This window comes from Eulemur rufifrons, chromosome 3 (assembly GCF_041146395.1).
Source record: "Eulemur rufifrons isolate Redbay chromosome 3, OSU_ERuf_1, whole genome shotgun sequence".
NCBI lineage: Eukaryota > Metazoa > Chordata > Mammalia > Primates > Lemuridae > Eulemur > Eulemur rufifrons.
The window spans coordinates 18,822,493-18,843,803 of NC_090985.1; positions in this window are offsets into that span (position 1 = coordinate 18,822,493).

The following is a 21,311-nucleotide window of genomic DNA, read 5'->3' on the forward strand; positions in this document are numbered from 1 at the left end:
CAGTTATTACTGATTAGACAGAAATGCCAGAGCCTGCTCTTCTCTGGCAATCCACAACAATTTTTGGAAAAATCTCCTAATCCTTCTCAATCTTCAGGCTGGAAATTGAGTACACAGGTAACCCATGAGATTAAAATACTCCACTCTCCACGTTGCTGGTCCATTCACAGGTCTTCGTTTTTGTTTGGGGGCTTGGGGACAGGTTATCCTGCAGCCCAGCTTCCCAGAAGGGACATGCACATGCAAAGCTGCAGGAGCGCAGGGGTTTCCTCTCCCTGTCCACGTGCTGACAACTGGTTCTCCAGGGTGCAGGGGCTCCCCAGCCCTCCAGCCCTCGGAACCAGTGCAGAGAGAACGGCAGGCCTCGCCGAGAGCCCTGAATCCACAGCAGAACTCAGATGCAGCGAACACGTCCGGTGAACAGCCCTCAGCTGCCTGACTTCAAATACCAGGCATGAGGTTTGGTTCTCTCAGGAATATTGCTGCTGCGGCTGTTGGCGTTTGGTTTCAGGACTGATTAACTTCCTCACAGGACACCACCACTTCAACTGCCATCATAGGTTCTGTATTATGCTACGTGCAAATTTCTGGCAATAAATTGGACCTGGATCAAACAAAGCCTTTGAAATGCCAATGTTTCCAGGGACTCCAGAGGTATACAGAAATGCTAAATATTCCTCAGAGTAGACAGTTCATAAATTTACTGATTACCTTTGATTTAACGAATCAGGTGAGTCGGTGGGAGGTTCCAGATCCAGAAACAATCCTCAGGGCCCAACGGTGGCCTAAGTGGCCGGGGAGGGGGCCCGAGAGGGGAAGACACCTAGGCTAAGAGAACCTCAACAAACCCCCAACAGGGCAGCTCACGGGAGCCTCCAACCAAAGCAGGAGACGCTGGCCCTGGAGCACAGGCAGGCACAGGCGCAGGGGAATGGGTGCCAGAACCAATCTTTTCAAGCATTTTCTAGTAAAGTTAAGGCAACACTCACAGCATCACAGAATCCCAGACCTAGAAGTTGCCCCAGGAGGGTACATAGGACTGAGGAGCAAGGGAACAGACAGGTGCACGTGTCCAGTGCAGAGGCAGGAAGCCTAGGTGGAGTTGGGAAGTCTGATCTTACCCAGAAACAGCGGAATCGCCCTCAGAGTGACAGGGGACCAGCCCTGCCATCTATATTCACATTTCTTCCTCCAGCTGACCCCAGAGCTATGGCTGAATTTCCTTGAGTTAAATGGGCAACCCTGTGCTTTGTAAGGAGCTGGGCACAAAGCATACAGGTTTGGAAACATCTAGTATGCTGCGCTTCGGTTGTAGAACAGGTGAAATGTGGTGAGCAATAACAACCCAAATTTACTGAAATACTTGTTGACAAGGGACTCTGGTCATGGTGAGCAGGGGCCCTGGGCAGGGGCCGGAGGGGTCTGTGCGGAGCACCATGGCCAGAATGACAGGGAAGGGGCAGCTGTACCAAAGGCAGAGCATCACCGGAGGCCCACAGCCAGCTGGGGCGTGGCTCATGCCGGTACCAGCCCAATGACTGCAGTCAGCTCCAAAGCCAGGTATCCACAGGGCTGTCAGCACCCTGGCACGGGGGAAAGCTTGGAATGGGAGTTTATGCTCCTGTTGACTTTGTAGGCCGACTGCACAGGGCTGGCCTCACTGGGCACCTGGCAGAGGTTGGCATCTGGCAGGTAAGAGTCAGCATGAGGAGGTCCCTGCAACCGGGTCCTATAGCTCAGCCAAGCTGTCCCCAGAGGAATGCAGTGAGATGGCAGTGTCCCTACAGGTGGGCTGGAACCACAGAACAGCCAGGGTGAGATCTGGGGGGGAATAGACGCTCCCCCAGACCAGGATATATGCTGTTTGTTGTGGGGCTGGGGTTGGGGGGTGGGGGGAGTCTGCTGCTTCATGTTGAGACACACAGGGACAGTGCGTGGACAGGCAGAGCAGGATCCTCCCAGGGCAAGGAAAGCAAAGGATCCCCAGGAACCACTCCAAGAACCGGCCACAGGCCAGTTACCACAGAGAAAGAGGGGCTGGGCTCAGAGAGGGGCCCCAGGTTGCACTCAGGTGGGACAGGTCGGGGGACAGTGACGGTAAAGTTGGGCGTGTCCAGCTTGAGCGGATACCACAATGCCATTTACAAGTAAAATCTTTAAATTCTGAATAACTGAGTCCCTACCTGGCTGCCAGGTAAAGTGCTCAAATGCTAATAACTCTACTTATAAATACGAGCATGTATTATTTTCTCCTTCTGGGCAAGTAGCTGTATTTTTAGAATGAAAAGCACTAACCTCAAGACTCTTTTGTATACATGTTTTGGAAACAACGTGGATTTAAAGTTAGTCTTCAATGGTCTCCAGGTGTCAAAAATGATCATTTTGTTTGGAATGGTGGCTTCTAAACATGCTATTAAAAATACTTAAGAATAACGTACAAATTGCTATCATTAAAATGGTCAAAAAGCTCCATTCTCAGAAACTGATCTTTCAACGTCCAGCAGTGAGGGGCCATGCAGGGAAGGTCACATGCAGCCACCAGATCCTTGCTTCCTGCTCCAGATCTGAACACAGACTCTCTCCATGGGTGATTAGGGTCACTGGGTGGGGACTAATTCTCTTTCAAGGTGACTATTTGTTTCTTCTCCATGGGGTGTGTGCAGCCACCCTGAAGGCAGAGTTGGGGATACAGACGTGGAGTATTTCAATCTATTTCGAAACTCAGAAATTTTATCTAAAACCGAACTGGCATTTGGAGCTCCTCTGAAGCCAAACGTTCAATATCTCTAACTTTATCACTTTTTCCATGTTTGCTTTTATGTAAAATTATTCGAGGCTTTCTCAAACGAACCCGAGAGTTCCTTGCAGTGGTGCTGCGCTGATGAGAAATGCTGGGGTTGACGCCAAAGGCGCTCTGCTCCAACTGCGCTTTAATCTCCAGTGAGCCCGTCCCAGTGCAGCCCCCAGCACCAGACAGACTCACGGTTCCCTGCGCCCTTCCTAGCAGAGGCGTTAATCTCTGACACAGTCCTCCAGGGATTCTCGCTGTTCTGCCCATCTTCTTTCCTGGAGTTCTTGCCTGGCTTTAGAGGAATTGGTGGACCGTGCAACACCGAGGTAGTAAAAACTGGAACTCAGTACCAAGACTGTCCATGTCACAGGACCAACGTCGGCGCCGGTAGGAGCCAGGACAAAGGGAAAGGGAAGGTCTGCAGGTGGCCTCAGTCACGTCTGCGTCCAACCCCAGGGAGTGAAGGACTAGCAGAGGGTGCAGACGGGCCCTCCAAGGCCGCCTGTGCCTGGCTTTCCGCCTCATTATTATTCTCTCCTAAGCAAATGAGGCTTCTATTTTTGCTGTGAGGAGCCCGATGTCTTCCAATTCCCAGGCGTCCCCTTGAGGGAGGCTGGGATCTCGTTTGCTATTCAGGCAGCTCAGGCATGGAAGGGAGGGCGACGCAGAGGGCCGGGAGCCAGAGTGAGGCAGTGCCTGCCAATCTTCTCAAACGAGGACACAGTGCTCGCTCAAGCGCTGGCCAAGGTGACGCTGCCTGCATATACGCGGCCCACGTGACCATGCAGAGCCTGGCACATCAAGGTTTATTTAGTTCACATGTGTTTACCGAGACAGCACTAACTGCTTCACAGATATGAACCTCTTAATCATCCCAGCCCCACTGTGGATAGTGAGGTTGTCATCATCCCCATTTTGCAGATGAGGAAACTGAGGCACATACAGATTAAGTAGCATGCCCAAGGCCACACAGGAAGTGTGGGAGCTGGGATTTAATCCTGGCAATGTGGCCCCAGAGTCCATGCTCTTAGCCCCTACATTATGTCGGGAGGAAGAAAAGGGAAAAGATATTGATAATACCTAAACCTAACAAAGGATTAGAGTGATCAATAAGGAAATAGAAAAAAAGGTGCCAAAGCTATGACCAGTAATTCACAGAATAACAAATATATATATAAATATATGAAAATAAATATATGGAAAGATGTTCTGCCTCATTGGCAGGCAGGGAAATGCAAATTAAGAGCTCATGTAGGTAACACTTTCACCCAACTGACAAAAATTAAAAATACCTGACAATAACAAGTGTTGTCAAGGAAAAGGAGAAGTGGAAATTCACACACCACTGGTGGGAATGCCCACTAGTACACCCACTGCTCTGGAATACAATTTGGCTGCTTCTAGTAAATTCGAAAATTGGTACACTCTATCCCATAGCAATTCCAATCCTTGCTAAATATTCTAGACAAATACGCTCATGTTCACAAAGAGACACACACATGAGTCTTCATGACAACCTTGTTTATAACAGTAAGAAACTGGAAACCACCTAAACATCCATTAATGGAGAACGACAAATAGTATTACAGACATGCGATGAAATACTGCACAACAGTGAAAACTTATGGACCACAGCTACATGTTTTCACACGGATGAATCTTACCAACATAATGGTAAGCAAAAACGGCACACTATAGGAAAAAAAAAATGTGTGGTTTGATATCATTTACATAATGCTTAAGGACAAAATGCAAAAATAACAGGCACGAGTGTGCCTATAAATGCAGTAAGTTATAAACCAGCACCAAACCCAAACAATGGTTACCTCTGTGCAGGAGACAAGAAGATGGAATTGGAGAGGGCCTCCAGCTGTATTGGTCATTGTGATGCTTTAAAATATATGCATAAAAAAATCTTTGACACTCCCTTCAAAAAATGAAGCCTAATTCTTTTCTCCTTGTGTGTGGGCTGGACTTAGTGACTTGCTTCTAGTGAACAGAAGCAAGAAGAAGTAGCAGTGTGTGACCAGTGAGACCAGGTCATTAAGGCATGGCACTTCCCCTTCACTCTCTCTGGGCTCTCTCAGGCTGGGGGAAGCCAGCAGCCATGTTGCGAGGATACTCAAGCAGACGTGTGGAGGTCCATGAGGCAAAGAACTGGCAACAGGCATGTGTAGTGGATCACGGAAGTGGATCCTGCAGTCCCACTAAAGCCTTCAGATGCCCCAAACCACATCTTTACCCTGAGCTAGAATCATTCAGCTAAGCAGCTTCCAGATTCCTGACCACAGACTCTACATGTGAGATGATAAATATTGTTTCACATCACTAAGTTTTGCCATAATTTGTTTCACAGAAATAGGTAACCAATACAGTAATATTCTCTACCTTAAGCAAGTTGTGGGTACCTAGGTGTTTATCACGTTATTCTTTTTACCTTTCTGTATGCTGCTATGGACTGAATGTTTGTGTCCCTTCCCAAATTCCTATGTTAAAACCTAATCCCCAAAGTGATGGTATTAGGAGGTGAAGCCTTTGGGAAGTGACTGGGTCATGAGGGTGGAGCCCTCATGAATGGGATTAGTGCCCTTGTAAAAGAGACTCCAGAGAACTCCCTTGCCCCTTCCACCAGGTGAGGACACAGTACCCAGGTCATCTACAAGCCAGGAAGCAGACCCTCGCCAGACACAAATCTGTGGGCACCTTGACCTTGGACTTCCCAGCCTCCAGAACTGTGAAAAATAAACGTCTGCTATTTATAAGCCACTCAGTCTATGGTATTTTGTTACAGCAGCCTGAATAGACTAAGATATATGCCAAATATTTTATAATAAAAATTTAATCCAAAAGACTAATTAAAAAATAAGAAGGAAAAGCGGAGTAGCCAGCAGTGACCTACTGAGTATGGGCTGAGTTCGTGGAGCTCGTCCTTACAGCACAAGCCGAGTGGCTGTGAAGAGCCCATGGCACTCAGGACGGGGCATGACGGGACGTGACCAGCCAACACTGACACAGGAAATGCTGTCTGTCACAGTCACCAGTTAGGATGGGCTCAACACTCTAGTCAACAGCTGCAAATAATGGGTAGTGACAGGTAATAGTGCATGACAGGTATGCACTTCGTCCTTCTGGGCCATCCGGGAATGGCTTCTCTCTTCAGGAGATAAGAAACTTAGAGAAGCCGCCTCCAATGGCTGGAGAGTCATGGGGAATTGTGATTGGCCAGAGGAGGAGAGGGCAGAGGATTTACTGCATTAAAATATTAAAAGAGGGAGATATTTCAGGCTAAAAGAGCGTGTGCTTGAGCCTGAGAGGCAGGGCAGCATACCCCCCTGGTAAGTCTTGCTGGAATGGGGGTGTCTGGCACCCCCAGGGCAGCCCCAAATGCTTTCCCCAGGTCTTGCAGGTATCAGAGAAGGGCAGGACCTGGTCAACACCACGTGTGTCTTTATGTCTGTCTGTCTCTCTGTCTCTCTCGTCCCTTCAGGTTCCAGGAAGCAGAAGTGCATTTCGTTCCTCAGAACCCACTGAGCTGATCAGAGTCAACTGATCCAGTTAAAGCAGCCGGGACCAGCTAAGTCCAGGAAACCCGGTCTGTTCAGTCCTAAAGATTCACACAGAATGACTGAAGACCACTGATTGTAAATCCTCCCCGAGAGCACAAATCCAAAACCTCACACTGCGTGCTGTTTCCCTCCATTTACTCATTCCAAGAAAAATGAGACCCAAGATCCATTTTAATAGAAATGATCACTTTTCTGGCCACGATCTGACAACCCACACAACCACAATGCCTGGTACGCCCCACCCTGGCACTCCTGTTTGCAAAGCACTCAGCTGAAGCACAGAGGAGTCTGGCCTCCCTTTAAGTGTCCTCCTTCTGACCACTGAGAATCTGGATCCATATTCTGTTTGTCCTCAGGACTCACTGCAGTCCAGCCGGTGGACAAAGAGGGGAAACCGTGAAAGGGACGCGTGGGACGTGAGCAGGGCTGGAGGCTCCTCTGAGAGCGTCGTGTGCTCAGCCCTGGCCACTGCAGGGCCAACACGGAGCACAACAGGCCGCGCTCTGCCCAGGGCCTCCCCTGTCGGTCAGGGCCCAGCTCAGACAGACACAAGCCTAAAGGGTGTGATGCCCCCAAATTTCCCTGCTGTCGCCCTGCAACAGGATCACAGACGGCAGGGTGATAGCCAGCCCTGCCACTGGGCGCTGGACTACTGAGTCAGGCCGAGCCACGCTGTACCACGTGACGTCCCAGGCAGCTCTTCTGTCCCCAACACACCCCACCTCTCTGCTAAGGAACTGCTCTGAATTGGAAACAGGGGACCCCAAAGGATCACTGTGCTCCCTCAGTCCCTCCTTGGCTTTCAGGGCAACAGTCACCCTCCTCAGGAGGAAACAAGGCAGAGAGGCCAAGTCAGGGGGCCAGATAATGACGCTGGCTCAGGACTGGGTAGCTCTGTGCCCACGAGTCTCAGTTCTCTCAGCTGTGAAATGGGGATAATAATCGTCCCCTATAAACCTGTGTCACGAGGTTGCTGTGTGGCTCCCATGAGATGCCAGTAGGCACCACAAGGGAAATACACGCTGGCTCTTGTTCTAGTGCCATCAGAGCCTGCTGCCCACAGCCTCTCTGCCCTCACCCCCATAGCACTGCCCTGGCACTCGCAGCCCTAGCAGTAATGCCTCAAGTGCCTGCTTGCTACCCTACTGTGAGCCCACCGAGGGGAGGGCCCTGTTCCCAGGCCAGCACCTGCAGCACCCAGCACCCTGCTGGTGCACAGGAGGGGTTCCACTGCCCGATTCAAGAATCCCCCGCCTAGCTGCCTATGCACCCCCCAGCAGCCAAACTCTGTCAGCTGAGAGCATAGCGCATACAAAGCACGAGAGTCAGGACACCCTCTAGGATGCCCTCGGAGGAAGCTCATTAACCCAGAGGGAGCTAGGTTCCCAGGGCAGGACGGGGGTCCTCTAGCACCACTTATACCTCAGTAGGACCCTGGCCCAGCATGGGGGCCACAGAGTGGCCTGGGTACTTTGGATCACAAGTCCCATTAATCTACTTCTAAAACCCTTCCCATACATACCCAGGGCCCACACCATCCTCCATTGTCAGTTCCCCAGGAAAAGGCAATATTCTGTCTTGGGGTTACTGGGTTGAAGGAGCCCAGCTGTCTGCACAGTTGATCCCAGGCCAAGTCCTTCTAACCCACCCTGAGAGTGACCTGGTGGCTCCTACACCTTGCAGGCTGGGGAGTGGGGCAGGTCCAGGAGCAGTCACCCCTCCCGGAAGCTACCTCATTGGCTATGCCACTGCCTCAAGAGCTTCCGCATCCCATGCCAACCTTGAAGAGAAAAGTCAAATTTGAGTTTGAGATTTTTCAGTATGCTAGAAGAGACTCTAGAAAATAATGTATTGGCAAAAGGTGAAAAGAAACACAAAATTGCTGTGCATGGCCCCAAACCTGAATATTACAATAAGACCTTAGCAATGTCCTCCTTGTCAACACAAAACCAATTACTCGCCCGCCACACATGCGCCACAAAGACATGTCTTCTCATCTGGAAAATGAAGGCAAGGAAATGAATTTTATTTTCAAAACAAGGCTCTACTCAGGCAAGGACTACTATGCATGTCATCTGCCCACGTGACAGCTCATTAAAGCACCCAGGGAGACGGTGGCTGAGCTGGAATTGTGCTTAGAAATGTTTACACTTTCCAAATCTCAGAATTCATGCAGGTGGCCCATGCCCACTGAACAACGAGGACAGTGATGGCATTTCAGGGTCTGCCCCAGGGGGATTCCCCAGCCAGCTTGCAGAGTGGGGACATGGGTGGGAAACATGCAATGACTTCCTGTGTCACCAAGTTACCTCCCACCTTGATATACCTGTTACCTACCTCTGAAGGTGCCAGGACCCCAACCCAAATGCAAGGCTGTCTTTGGTTTTAATATTTTTCATTTTTACATAGAGAATACTGCAACCTTGGGTCTTCACTGAAACTGGCCCATTACTGAGATCTCTAATCCTGCCTCTATAGAGCAGATTGCACGCCAGCCCCCTGGGGTGGCCATGCAAGGCCCCCCAAGCTTGGTAGGACATTTGGTCTCAATACATCATCCTTGAATTGGTAATGGTTGCCCAATGCCTCTTGCTAGTCTTACTCTGTCATAACAACTTGCTGTTTTGTTTTGTTAGGGTTCATCCTTATCAACTTATTTTCCAATGACTAGACTTTAAATAGGACATGAGTACTTTAAGGATCAAATGTAAATCTTCCATTGCCAAAGCAGAAATATACACAATCAGAATTTTTTCACTGAGCCAGCCTCAGGATAAAGCTGATATAATAAAAGGGAAGGCTGAGAGAAAGAAATTGGACCTGTGATAACAAGGTCAAGCTGCTAGATCAAGCCTTGCCTGAAACCAGTTAGTCTGGACTTTCCAATTACACAAGAAAAGTTTATATCACCGTGGAATGGTTTTTTTTTTGTTAAGTCAAGTGTCTTAATGGATGGGGAAACTGAGCTCAGGGAGGTAACATGACTATACCAGCCCAAGAGCAACAGAATTAAAACCTAGTTAAGTTGCATTAAGTCCTGCTTTGTGTCAAAATATTGGGCTGTGCTCAATGTAGTTTAAAACAAACAGAAAATCCTTAATTTTTTATAAGATCAGGTCTGCTTTTCAAGTCTTACACAATCAAAATCTAGCAGAGATTACATTAAGCTCAGACCTAAGAAATCCAATCTTCTTTACTTCTCCAAAACAAACAGGACAAGCCTAAATGGTCATTGCTGAATCTGCTGACGGCACAGTTTACATGGAGCATTTGTGCACCATTCCCTCTCTCTGAAAGACAGCTTTGACCCTGGCTCACACTCTTGTGCTCACAGAAAATCTCAAGGCAGCTTTCGAAAAGAAATTTTCTTTTAATTAGCCACATAAATAAGCACTGCTCTGCTGATCATCTGGCTATGGTCGTGTTGGCTTCCTTTTCCCTTTTGTTTCATTTTTTTAAATAACTGATGTAAAGACCCAAGGAAGCATCAGAAATATCATCTCTTAACTCCACCATCCGTCCCATTTTGGACCTGAGTATCTGAGGACCCAGAGGTAGGTGATCTGCTCACAGTCACAGCCTGGGACAAACCTACAGGGTCAGAGAGGTTCATCCCACCCTCTGCTCAGCCTCCCTGTCGAGAGACTGCATGTGCCGTGCGGAACGCCATCTGCTCACGCAGGCCTGGCGGGGCTCAGGTGGTGAGGCGGGACTATGCCCGGCACTGCCTGCCGAGCGAGGGCCTGCACCTGACACAGCAACCTGCCAACACGGATGGGGAGGACCTGAGAGAGAAACCCAGGCCTCCACCTGAAGAGAAGGGTCCCCCACAGCTTCCCCACCCTGAGCCCCCAGGGAAGCCTCACTGTCATGAGGGTGGCTGGCAACCCTGCGGAGCTGACGGGGCCCTGCAACCCCTGCCGAGGGCCAGTGGCAGGGCCCTTTGGTGAACGAATCAAAGGATGCTGGGTGGACCACACACCTGGCCAGGTCAGAGCAGGCTGGCTCAAAACAGAACAAAGGCCCAAAGGAGATTCCATCAGACAGACACCTTTGCTCCCACTGTGACAGGAGTGGACCAGGCCCCAGGAGAGCCACTTGATGCCAAGGAATATGGAGTGGGGGACAAGGAGAAAATGGCCAATGACAGGCCAGGGCCAGGTGACAGGGCCCAAGAGAGAGAACCATGGAGAGATGAGGAGGCAAACGGAGGAGGGAGGGAACCAGAGGCCCAGCCTGAATCAGGGTCCCAGGCCAGGGAGGGGGCGTGGGTGGAGAGATGGCTGCAGTGCACCTGCAGTGCACCCTGGCACAGCGCTCAGGGCTCAGCTCGCCTCCAGCACTCTGGGAAGATGACCAGGTAGCAGCTACTGCCTCGACCCTGGGGCCCGCTGAAGCCACAGAGACCCATAGGATTTTAAGATCTTCATGTCCCCTGACCTGCTGGGCACAGAGCCCTTTGGACTAATCAAATGCTTTCAGGCCCATTAAGCAGCTCAAGCTGCTTAAAATTCTTAATGTGTTTGGAAAAATACAGTCCAACTCCCGGTAAGAGCAGAGTCCTTTCAACCGCCTGCTGCATTTCACGTTGTGCAGAAGGAAACCGGTGCCCACCCTCCTGCGGCCCTGGAGGGGAATGCGGCACAACGGTTCCATTCCCCAGGACGCACCTGCCAGATTACTGTGAGGGAACATGAACCCCATGTCAAGACAACAAACAAAAATCCTCACGGTTGGTTCTATTACAGCTCACATGCCACCAAAATAGCTCAATGATTTAAAAGAAGGTGGGGAAAAAAATCCACCTTCTAGAACAGTAGCAATCATGGCTCCCGTAAGTGCACTCCAAACAAGCCACACGGCCCAACAGCTGGACCCTGGGAAACTCCTTGCTCTTCCTTCTGTCCATTAAAATCATCCAGCCCAGTCCTGGATGTGCCACCGGCCTGGGGTGAGCCTGGCCACGCTAACTCTGGTAACAGCAAACTGCTAAGTGATACGATCAAGCTGGTGGGTATCCGGACCTTCCTCTGGCAGACACCCAAGAGGGACAGGGCCCTCACCTTGGGGTGAGAGGGAAGACGAAAACAGGGAGGGCGAATGGAAATTGATCACCAGAGACAGTGTAGCTCAGCCCTTCACATAACCCCGCCACATCCCTTTGAGACAGATTGTTTTCCTCATGCATCAGCTTTGGACAACAGGTGAGTCCTATCTGCTCAGTCACACAGCCCCTGAGTGGCAGAGCTGGGATTTGAACCAAGGTCTGTCCGTGTCCGCAGCCCGAGCTACTCACTGCCTCTCGACTAGGGATGGGGGCAGATGGGTACGTGGGTCCCACTGCCCCACACCTGACCTGCGCGGGAGAGACACAGCAGCCAGTGAGTAGAGCTCTCACTTCTGTGCACTGCTCAGCATTTCCGGGCTAGGCAATGAGACATCTTCTAGAAAGGCGGTGTGCCTGTCGTGCACAGGAGCAGGAAGGTAGGCCAAGATATGCACACATCTGGAGGGGGCCTTACTCTCCCTGATTCTAGAATGCTCCAGGAGGCTGATGGGAAGCAGCACCAGCACCCCAGCAATGAAACGCACCCTGCATGTATTTTCTTAACAAGCCAGTGCCTCTCGTGTGCAGTATTCCCCTGTTGGCAGGATAGCACAGGGCGGAATCATAGTCAGTGGAATCAGGAGATCCTCATATAGACCAACCCCAGTCACGAGGAGCCTCCCTCTAAAATGCTCTCAGAGGCAGAGAGCAAGGCCAGAGGATGAGTACTCATTCATTCAGGAAAATCCTGGGTTCTGCTAAGGATTTGTGTTCCCCCCAAATGCACACGTTGAAGCCCAATCCCCAATGTGATGGCAGGTGGAGGTGGGGCCTTTGGGAAGTGATTAGGTCACGAGGGTGGAGCCTTCATGAATGGGATTAGAAGCAGAGACACGAGAGAGATGCTCTCTCTCCCTTTCCCGTGTGAGGACACAGCAAAAGGCAGGTGGCTGTCTGCAAACCAAGCAGAGAGCCCTCACCAGGAATCCCAAGCACCTGAATCTTGGACTTCAATTTTCAGAACTGTGAAAAATAAATGTCTGTTATTTACACCAGTCTACAGTATTTTTGTTATAGCAGCCTAAACTAAGACAGGCTCTCACACAAATAAGAAGAAAAATGGTAGTGATGAAGGAAACCAACCAGTGAGGTGAAGTTTATTTCCCCATTCTGAATAAACTAATAGGGAAATTTAATTAGTGTTTAAAAATCTACCCACTAGTAATGCACCAGAACCAGAAGATATTACAGGTGAGTTTTAACAAGACCATCAAGGAACATATCACCTCAGTCTCATATATATTGCTCTCCAGAAAAGAAATGGATAAAATGCTGAATGTTATGGGTTTAATAGAACATCTATACTAAAACCAAAGAAAGACAGAATAAGAAAGGTAAATTACAGGCCAAACTCATTTATAAACACAGGTATAAAAATCCTAAGTAAAACAGTAGCCAAAAGAACCCAGCAATTTCTAAGAGACATATCATGATAAAATATGTGTTTATGCCAGGCATGTCAGCTTGCTGTAATATTAGAAAAGCTATTATCACAATCACATAATTCATCACATTAACAGATCATCTCAATCGATGCAGAAAAACCATTTCATAAAGTTCAACATGCATTCATAATTAAAGGGGTTAAAAAACTCTCAGCAAATTAGGAGCAGAAAAGGACTTCATTAACAGAGTGAGGATGTACCACAAGCCAACAGTAAACACCACACTTAATGGTGGAGTGATAGATATGGCCCTACAGGAAAGAATGAAAGAATAAGATGAGAATTTGAAACATCACTACTTCTGCTTAACATTGTCCCCTGACTCCTAACCATAGAAATAAGAAAACAAAAAGAAATGAAAGGATGAGGACGGGAATGAATGGTTGAGATCCAACTATCATTATTTCCAGGAGACGTGCTGTCCACAGAGAAAATCCAAGGGGCTCAACAAACTATTCAGCAAGGCTTCTGATAGCAGATCAAGACACAGACACAACGACAATCAGAAAAGGAGAGATGCCACCTAAACAGTTGCAAAAAATAGATATCTAGGAATCGATCTGATGTAAAAAATGCAAGACCTTTACAGAAAAATATCTATCACTTTATTGAAAGAAGACCTATTAAAATAAGACCTCCATATCCCATGAGCATGTTTTGATTTGGGGTGTTGTCTTCCAAGTAAATTCATGAAGGGGGCATGACTGAGTCAGGGTCTATGTGGATGCACTGGGTGCGGTGCTGCCCTGTCCCCTCCAGGGGAGGAGCAATCTGAACTGCTTCTCTACAACCTCGCCAACAGAGGGCGCTGTCAAACTTGCTTTTTTTTTTTTTTTTCTGTCCAATCTGACCAGTGAGAAATTCTGGTATCTTGGTGTAATTTTAATTTACATTTCCCTTACACGAGAGATTGGAGTCTTTTCATACACCTAAAAGACATTTGTTTCTTTGTAAATTATCTGTTCACATCTTTTGCCCATTTTCTATTGGATTTTTGGTCTTTTGCTTCTAATCTTTATTAACCCTTTATATTTTAGAGAAATGCTTTGTGACGTAAGTTGCAAATATTTTCTATTGGCTTTTCGCTTTGCTTATGGTGTTTTCCCCCATAGGAAAGAGTTTTCTTACCTAATGCAAGTGAATTTATCAACCTTTTTGTGTACTGCTTTTGGATTTTGAATCATAATTTTCCCTCCCTGTAATTATAAAAGAATTTACCTGCCCTTTCTTATAGTTCTTGTGGTAACTATCTACCTATCTAGAACCATTTGAAATGTATGTTGCTATATGATGAAAATATCAATTAAATCTTATCATTTTCCAAACGGCTATCCAGTTGTCCCCAAACCATTGTTAAAGAGTTTTCTCTATTACCATTTCATATATGAATTTTACATTGATATTCCTAAGTGAGAATGGTATGTAGTTTTCTTTTATTGAATAATCTTAAGGTTTCTATCCTTCTTTTTCCATGCTCCAGAATAATTTAAGTAGCATTGAGATCATCTGTTCTTTGAAGATTCAATAGACTTCTCCTGTGAAAATATAAAGATTTGGAGTTTAAAAAAAATTTTTTCAATGGAAATTAACTTGTTTAAACTTTCTGCATCTACTGGACTGGGGTCAGTCTGGGTACATTTTATTTTCCTAGAAAAGTACCCTTTCTATCCAGGTCTTCACATTTATTTGCAAGGCATTGTGCAAAGTAGCTTCTACTGATTTTTTTAATGTGCTTTGTTTTGTTACAGGTTATTTCCCATTACAATTTCTTATTTTGTGTGTTGGTGGCTTCCACATGCGCACTCTCATTATCTCTCTCTCTCACTTTCTCTCATGATTAACTTAAATAGAGGTTTGCCCACTTGATTTTTTTCTACAAATCAGTATTTTCTGTATACATTAGCTTTGTTGTTTTTCTCATCCCTAAAATTAATTTCCTTGGTTGGGTGCAGTGGCTTATGCCTGTAATCCTAGCACCCTGGGAGGCCTAGGTGGGAGGATCGCTTGAGGTCAGGAGTTCAAGACCAGCCTGAGCAAGAGTGAGACTCCGTATCTCTACTAAAAATATTAAAAATTAGCCGGGCGTGGTGGCATGCACCTGTAGTCCCAGCTACTCAGGAGGCTGAGGCAGAAGGATCACTTGAGCCCAGGAGTTTGAGGTTGCTGTGAGCTATGATGAAACCACTGCACTCTAGCCAGGGCAACAGAGTGAGATTCTGTCTCAAAAAAAATAAATAAATAAAATAAAATAATTTCCAACTTTTCTCTTATTTCTATCATTCTGCTCTCAGTTTACTTTACTATTTTTATCTAACATCTTTAGTTACATGATTGATTCATTCATTTGTTTATTTTTATTTTTGAGGTTATAACCACAGCTTTATGTGTATCCCACAGATTGATATATTTTCATTAACATCATATTCAAAAATTATGCAATTTTGGTTTATATATTTCCTTTCACCCGAGAACGCACTTAACAGAGTTTAATCTTATAATTTTCTAAATTGAAGGGAAAATTCGGTTTTTTTCTTATGAGTAATTTTTAGTTTTATTGCATTGTGATCACAGAATGTCATTTACATTATTCCCAAGTTATGGAAATTACTGAGGTTTTCTTTGTAACCTAATATATGTCAACTTTCATAAATGTTCCATGTAGTCTTGGAACAAACTTGTATTCTCTCTAGTATGTTTGGGGCACATTTCTTCGTACCCTTCACATGTCTCAGAATGAGAGTGGCTGTCAGTGTCCTGGAATCGTGTGCTCTCTCCACGTCCCCTGCCTCCCTGCAGCCCCTGCTTCATGGAGGTTGAGGTGATGGCATGTGGAGCAGACATAACCATAATTATTGTGTCTTCTCTGCAAATTGCAGCCTGTAGCGTTAGACAGTGTCCCACTTTGTTTCATCTCATGTTTTTGGCCTGATTTTACCTTGGTGGAAATCAGGATTAAAATCCTCGATTGCTTTTTCTTTGTGTTGGCTTCATTGCTATACATCATCCCGTCATTTTCAGCCTTTATGAATCACTGTGTTTTAAGTACGACTAGTTTATACAGGATAGACTTGGGTGTCATTGTATGAACCAATCTGAAAGTCTTTTCTTGTAATAGGCAGGTTAAAGTCACTCTAATTTATTGATGTGGCTGCTAGGTTTGGTCTCAGCTCTATTATTTTGTGTTATATTTACTGTGTGTATTTCACCATGTGGTCTGTTTTCTTTGCTTCCTTAAAAGTTTGTTTTGTTTTTGTTTTTGCATTTCTTTGGGTATTTAGGAAGGTCTATATTTTTGTTTCAGTGGTTATTTATATACCAATTTTTAGTATCCAATTCGGCTTTCAGTGTTATCACCTTCTTACCTGCAAGGCAATCAATGAGCTATTCTATGTTCCTCTTCTTTTCCTCCTACTCCAGCTATTACTTTTATTCGTTATTTCTATCTTGTCAGTATATATAACATTTATGTCTATTCCTCCACATTTATCCCTACCTGTGTTTTAGTCTTATATATACAATTAAAAAAAAAAAAACACTTAACACTCACTACCAGCACTTTTGCCAGTTGCCCCATCACGTTTTAACTGGATGAAGCATGTCCCCTTGTCACGTGGCACACATAATGCACCTGACACCCGGAGGGGATCGTTTTTAACACCTCCGTCCTCATGTGACTGAAAACATTTTCAGTAATTTTCACATAATAACCGTGAAACGGTTATTCACATTATTTCCTTGAGTTGATCTGTAATTTTAAAAACAATGAACATCTTAATTTTAAAAGATGAATTTCAGTCCTAAAGATACAATTCACATTCCGCAAAACATTTCACGTGTCACCTAAAAATCACATTTATCAAACAAAAATATTGTATCTCACCGTTTGTGCTCTGTTTTCCTGTTTAAATTTTAAACACAAAATTTCTGGGTGGTCACATAGAATGACAGAATTGAAGAAACTTAAGTTCTGTTTCTTTGTCTTTACAACCACTGTGCTATGCCATTGGTTATTTCTATCCTACTGTTTAAACAGAGGAATAGTGGGCTGGTCAGAAGGTAGTGAGTTATCTCACTTGATTGTTCACAGTCAGTTACAGGTCGAACTCCTTGTTCTACTCTGTCCCTTCTTCTCACTACTGCGCTTGACTAGGCTAAAAAAGAATAAATAAATAAATAGATAGACAGAGGAATACAAAGTACCACAGAAGGATACTGTATCTGAAGGGAGTTTGATTCTGGACTGTCATGAACTTACTCTCAAAATACACACCTGTACCCGAGTCTGCGTAAGTCAGGGGCTGACTGTGCAACTGTGAGTTCTCCAGTTAGCTGCTGTGTAGAATACAATGTTTGTCCAAGCATAAAGTAATACAAATATGCTAATTTTAAGTTTATACACATCATTACAATGCAGCAGTATTAGGAAAAACTTGCTTAGAAATTGGACCAACAAGAGATTTTTTTTTTTCAGGAAGAGCATGTTTTGACTGATATCGTTGAAAAGTGCTAGGGCACGGCGATAACAAAAAGCAGACTGACTTTTAGTCAGTTTTATTCCTGTTTTTAAATTATCTACAGAGGATGCAACTCCTTATTGCAGGCACGCAGGGAAGACCATTTCCGCCGCCTCCCCCACCCCAACACACCACTAATTCTAGGAGTTTCTTTAAGTATGGCTGGTGGGCACAATATTCTTTCAGTTCTTGCATCCCTTAAAGAACTATTGGCTGGATGTAAAATCCTCAGCTCACGTTCTCTTTTCTTGAATTTCTTAAAAGTGTTGCGCCACTGCTGTCTTGCTTTGGATGTCGTTGCCACAGTCTGATGCCAGCTTGATTTTCCTTCCTTTGTAAATGACTTGGTCTTTCTAAAGCTTAATGTTTTTACAGCGTAAGTCTTGCATTGATCATTCCCAGAATGACAGTAGACGGTATTTCCATGTAGATTCAGTTCTTATTTTATTTCAGGAAAGGTGTCTTGAATTATAGTTTTAAATTTTAATTCTGTTCCACTGTCACCCTAGTTCTTCAGGGTCTCCAATTATAGGTATGCTGAGTCTTTTCTCAACTGTCACTTTGTTTTTCATCTTTTCTATTTCTTTTATTTCTAGCCTTACTGTACTTTCCATGATGACTACTGTCCCCTTGGGGCACCTTATAATTTGCTATTAATTTCAGAGATTATTTTATACTGTGCTTCATTTTCTTTTCTTAATCAGCTTCCACTTCATATCTCTCGTTTATCCATTTCTAGTCTCATTTCTTGAATTGTTAACTCATGGTTTGTTTGTTTTTTTTTTCATGTTCACAATTGCCTGTTAATCATATTTCATTTGTGTCCCTTTACTTCTTCGCTGTTTTCACATGCCTAAATATTTTGTTACTCATGTTCTATTCTTTTTTTCTTATAGCATCATCACATAGATGCTAGGTGTGCTTAAATTTCTATTTATTTTAGTTAGGCTCTCCAAAAGAGGACAACTAGGAGATAATTACTGCAGCAAATCTCTGTTTACATCTAAAACAGATTAGGGGAGTGAAGTGGGAAGGAGGGATTTGTGTGGCTGGTTTAGGAACTTTGTTCTGTCATACCCTCTTCTCTTATTCCTCTAAAGTATCCTTGCTTTAATGGGTGGTAGAGGTTTTCCTCCTCTTCTTCCTCATCTCCCCTTCTTTGGTCTTTTTCATTCTTATTTGTTGATGTTTTGTTGTTTCACTAAGTTCCTTATGTTCAGCTGATTCCTTCTTCCCTTTCACACCAAGCCTCCAGGGAACACCCTCCTCTCCAAGGAATTTTCTTCTCTCAGAAGCAGAACCTCTGATCTCATGCACCTTCCAAGCCCTTCTCTTTTACTCTCTCAAAAGCCAATTCCCTGGGCCAGGTGTGGTGGCTCATGCCTGTAATCCCAGGACTTTGGTAGGCAAAGGTGAAAGGATCACTAGAGGCCTGTTCGAGACCAGCCTGGGTGACATATCAAGACCACATCTCTATAAAAAAATTTTCAAAATATCAGCCAGGCATGGTGGTGTGCACCTGTAGTCGTAGCTACTCGGGAGGCTGAGGCAGAAGGATCATATGAGCCCAGGAGTTCAAGGCTGCAGTGAGCTGTGATCATGCCACTGCCCTGCAGCCTGGGTTACCCTGAGCAAGACCCTGTCACTATTGGAAAAAAAAAAAAAAAAGTCAATACTCTGAGTCACCACATTTCAGACCTGTTCTAAGTCTTTTCTCAATGTGAGTGGGACCCTCCCTTTCTGAGACTTAACCCAGTTAATGTCATCCCTGTTCTGAAGCACCAGGCCCCTGCTGCTCTCGCTGATGCACCATCCTGACCGGGCTCTGGGTCTGGCCTCCCGGTCCTAGTTCTAGAGCAGGTCGTCAGTCAGCTACGAGCAAGGGAGGCAGGAACGAAAAAGTTAGTGAACTGGCGCCAACAAACAGCCCTTGAATGAGCAGGACTGCAAAGAAAAGAACCTACAGGAATCTCTCTTTATGCAATCATGACTTTTTAAAAACACTGCAAGCACGGACAGAAAAGAAATCTTGAATAACAACAACTTCTTACCCATCAAAAATAGATTGGAAAAGCACAAGCTTTTTATAAACCACAAACCCTAGGATAATTAATTGTTGAAGAAAACTGACATAAAATGAAATGAAAATAGAAGCAGCAATTTACAGGGTGACAGTGAAATGGGCTCGGGGATTACTGCACTGGCAGGCCTGGGCGTCAGGTGTGGTCTGAGGGGGATTCTATGCAGATTAGGAGGTGTCAAGGCACAACAGCCAGTGACATGATTTGTCCGGCCATTCAAAACACGAATCTGCTGTGTCTGTGAGCACACGCACATACACACGCGTGGCTGTGCCAATGAGACGGGGTGGCACTGAGATGGGGCTTCCCTCACCAGCTTTCTGTCCTTCCCCAACTTATCTCTCACACTGGGCTTTGTTTTTTTGTTGTTTGTTTTGTTTTTTCATTCAGCAAAAGAAAAAGAATCAGGATGTTCTTGCTCTCCTTCATATTGTATGAAGTTTTCTGAAAGTAGCCTCCCTGACAACTGTTAAGTGCTGTGACATGAGGATGGGTTTTACAGTCACTTTAAAGTGACAAGATGTAGCCTTTGGCTTTATCACACAGGAAAAGTAGAGTGTTTCCAAAACTGTCCTTTAAAAATAGTAATAGGAATAATAATAATAAATTGCTATTATTTTAATTGTAATAATATCCTATAATTTCTATTATGTTTATTATAATATGTTATATGATGTATATTATACATTATATAAATAATAGATTTATATTAAAATACTTGCATATAGAATATATACCTATAAATAATAAAATAATAATCAGAGGAATCATAAACTATGTGTCCCTGTGTATTCCTTTCAAAACCACCAGCACGTGAATCTGCAGATATTTTGCACCAGGCTGTGTAGCATGCACTGTGTTATTTGGGTTTTGCAGAATAACGCAGGAAGGGTGTTTAATATTGTTCTGGCACATGAAGGAAAACACGAGAACAGACAAGAGGCAAAGTTATCCAGTCTCAAAATCATATTTCATCTTGAACAAGCAGTGAAGGGTCTAGTGCACTTCTGGAACTCATGAATTCACAGACAGGCAGTTAGCAGGCCCTGAACATCCGGCCCCACTTGGGAGAAGCTGGCATTTCCTCAGCAGACGCAACACCTCAGACAGGCTTCGTGAGGAAGCACTTCGCTCTCTCCGATTCTGGCTTTGACACCTAAGTGGGAACATTCCAGGAACTACAAAGTGATTCAGAACCGAGTCTGCTTCTCAGCCCCCACATAGAATTTTGTAAGCTTTTGGCCCCTTCAACCCTTGGTCTCTTCATCAGTCACATGGGCAATATATGTCACCAGGCAAGGAGCATCCTGGAAATCACCTCTATTCTCTGAATGCCTCACCCAACCCTTTACTGCATAGCCAAGGGGGCAGGAAGCTGATGATTCCTGCTTGACACGGCGGAATGCCTGCTGATTTCTGAGGGAGAGGTTTCAAAACACTCTGTTTCTTTTTCTGTCTACACTGAGAGCCCAAGTTATTTCATTTTTATTTGAAACAAAAGGTTAAAATTGCTTTATCAGCTGAAAACCTACTGCACTGAACCTACTTCTCTCCTAATCCAACGTGATGGGTCAGGACTGGCTTGGTATAGTCACAACCACGCAAGGCCCAGCATGGGGCCATCCAAGATCCAGTCTGGTCTCATTAGCGCCTACCAGAACGCGGGCAGATTCAATATGAACGCCACAGCTCTTCAGATGATTTTCCAGAAAATTATACTGAGGCCAAGCACACAAACCTCCCAAGTTTGCCCCTAGTCCGACATGACTGTGTCTTTATAACAAGGAGAAGTCTGGACTCAGACATG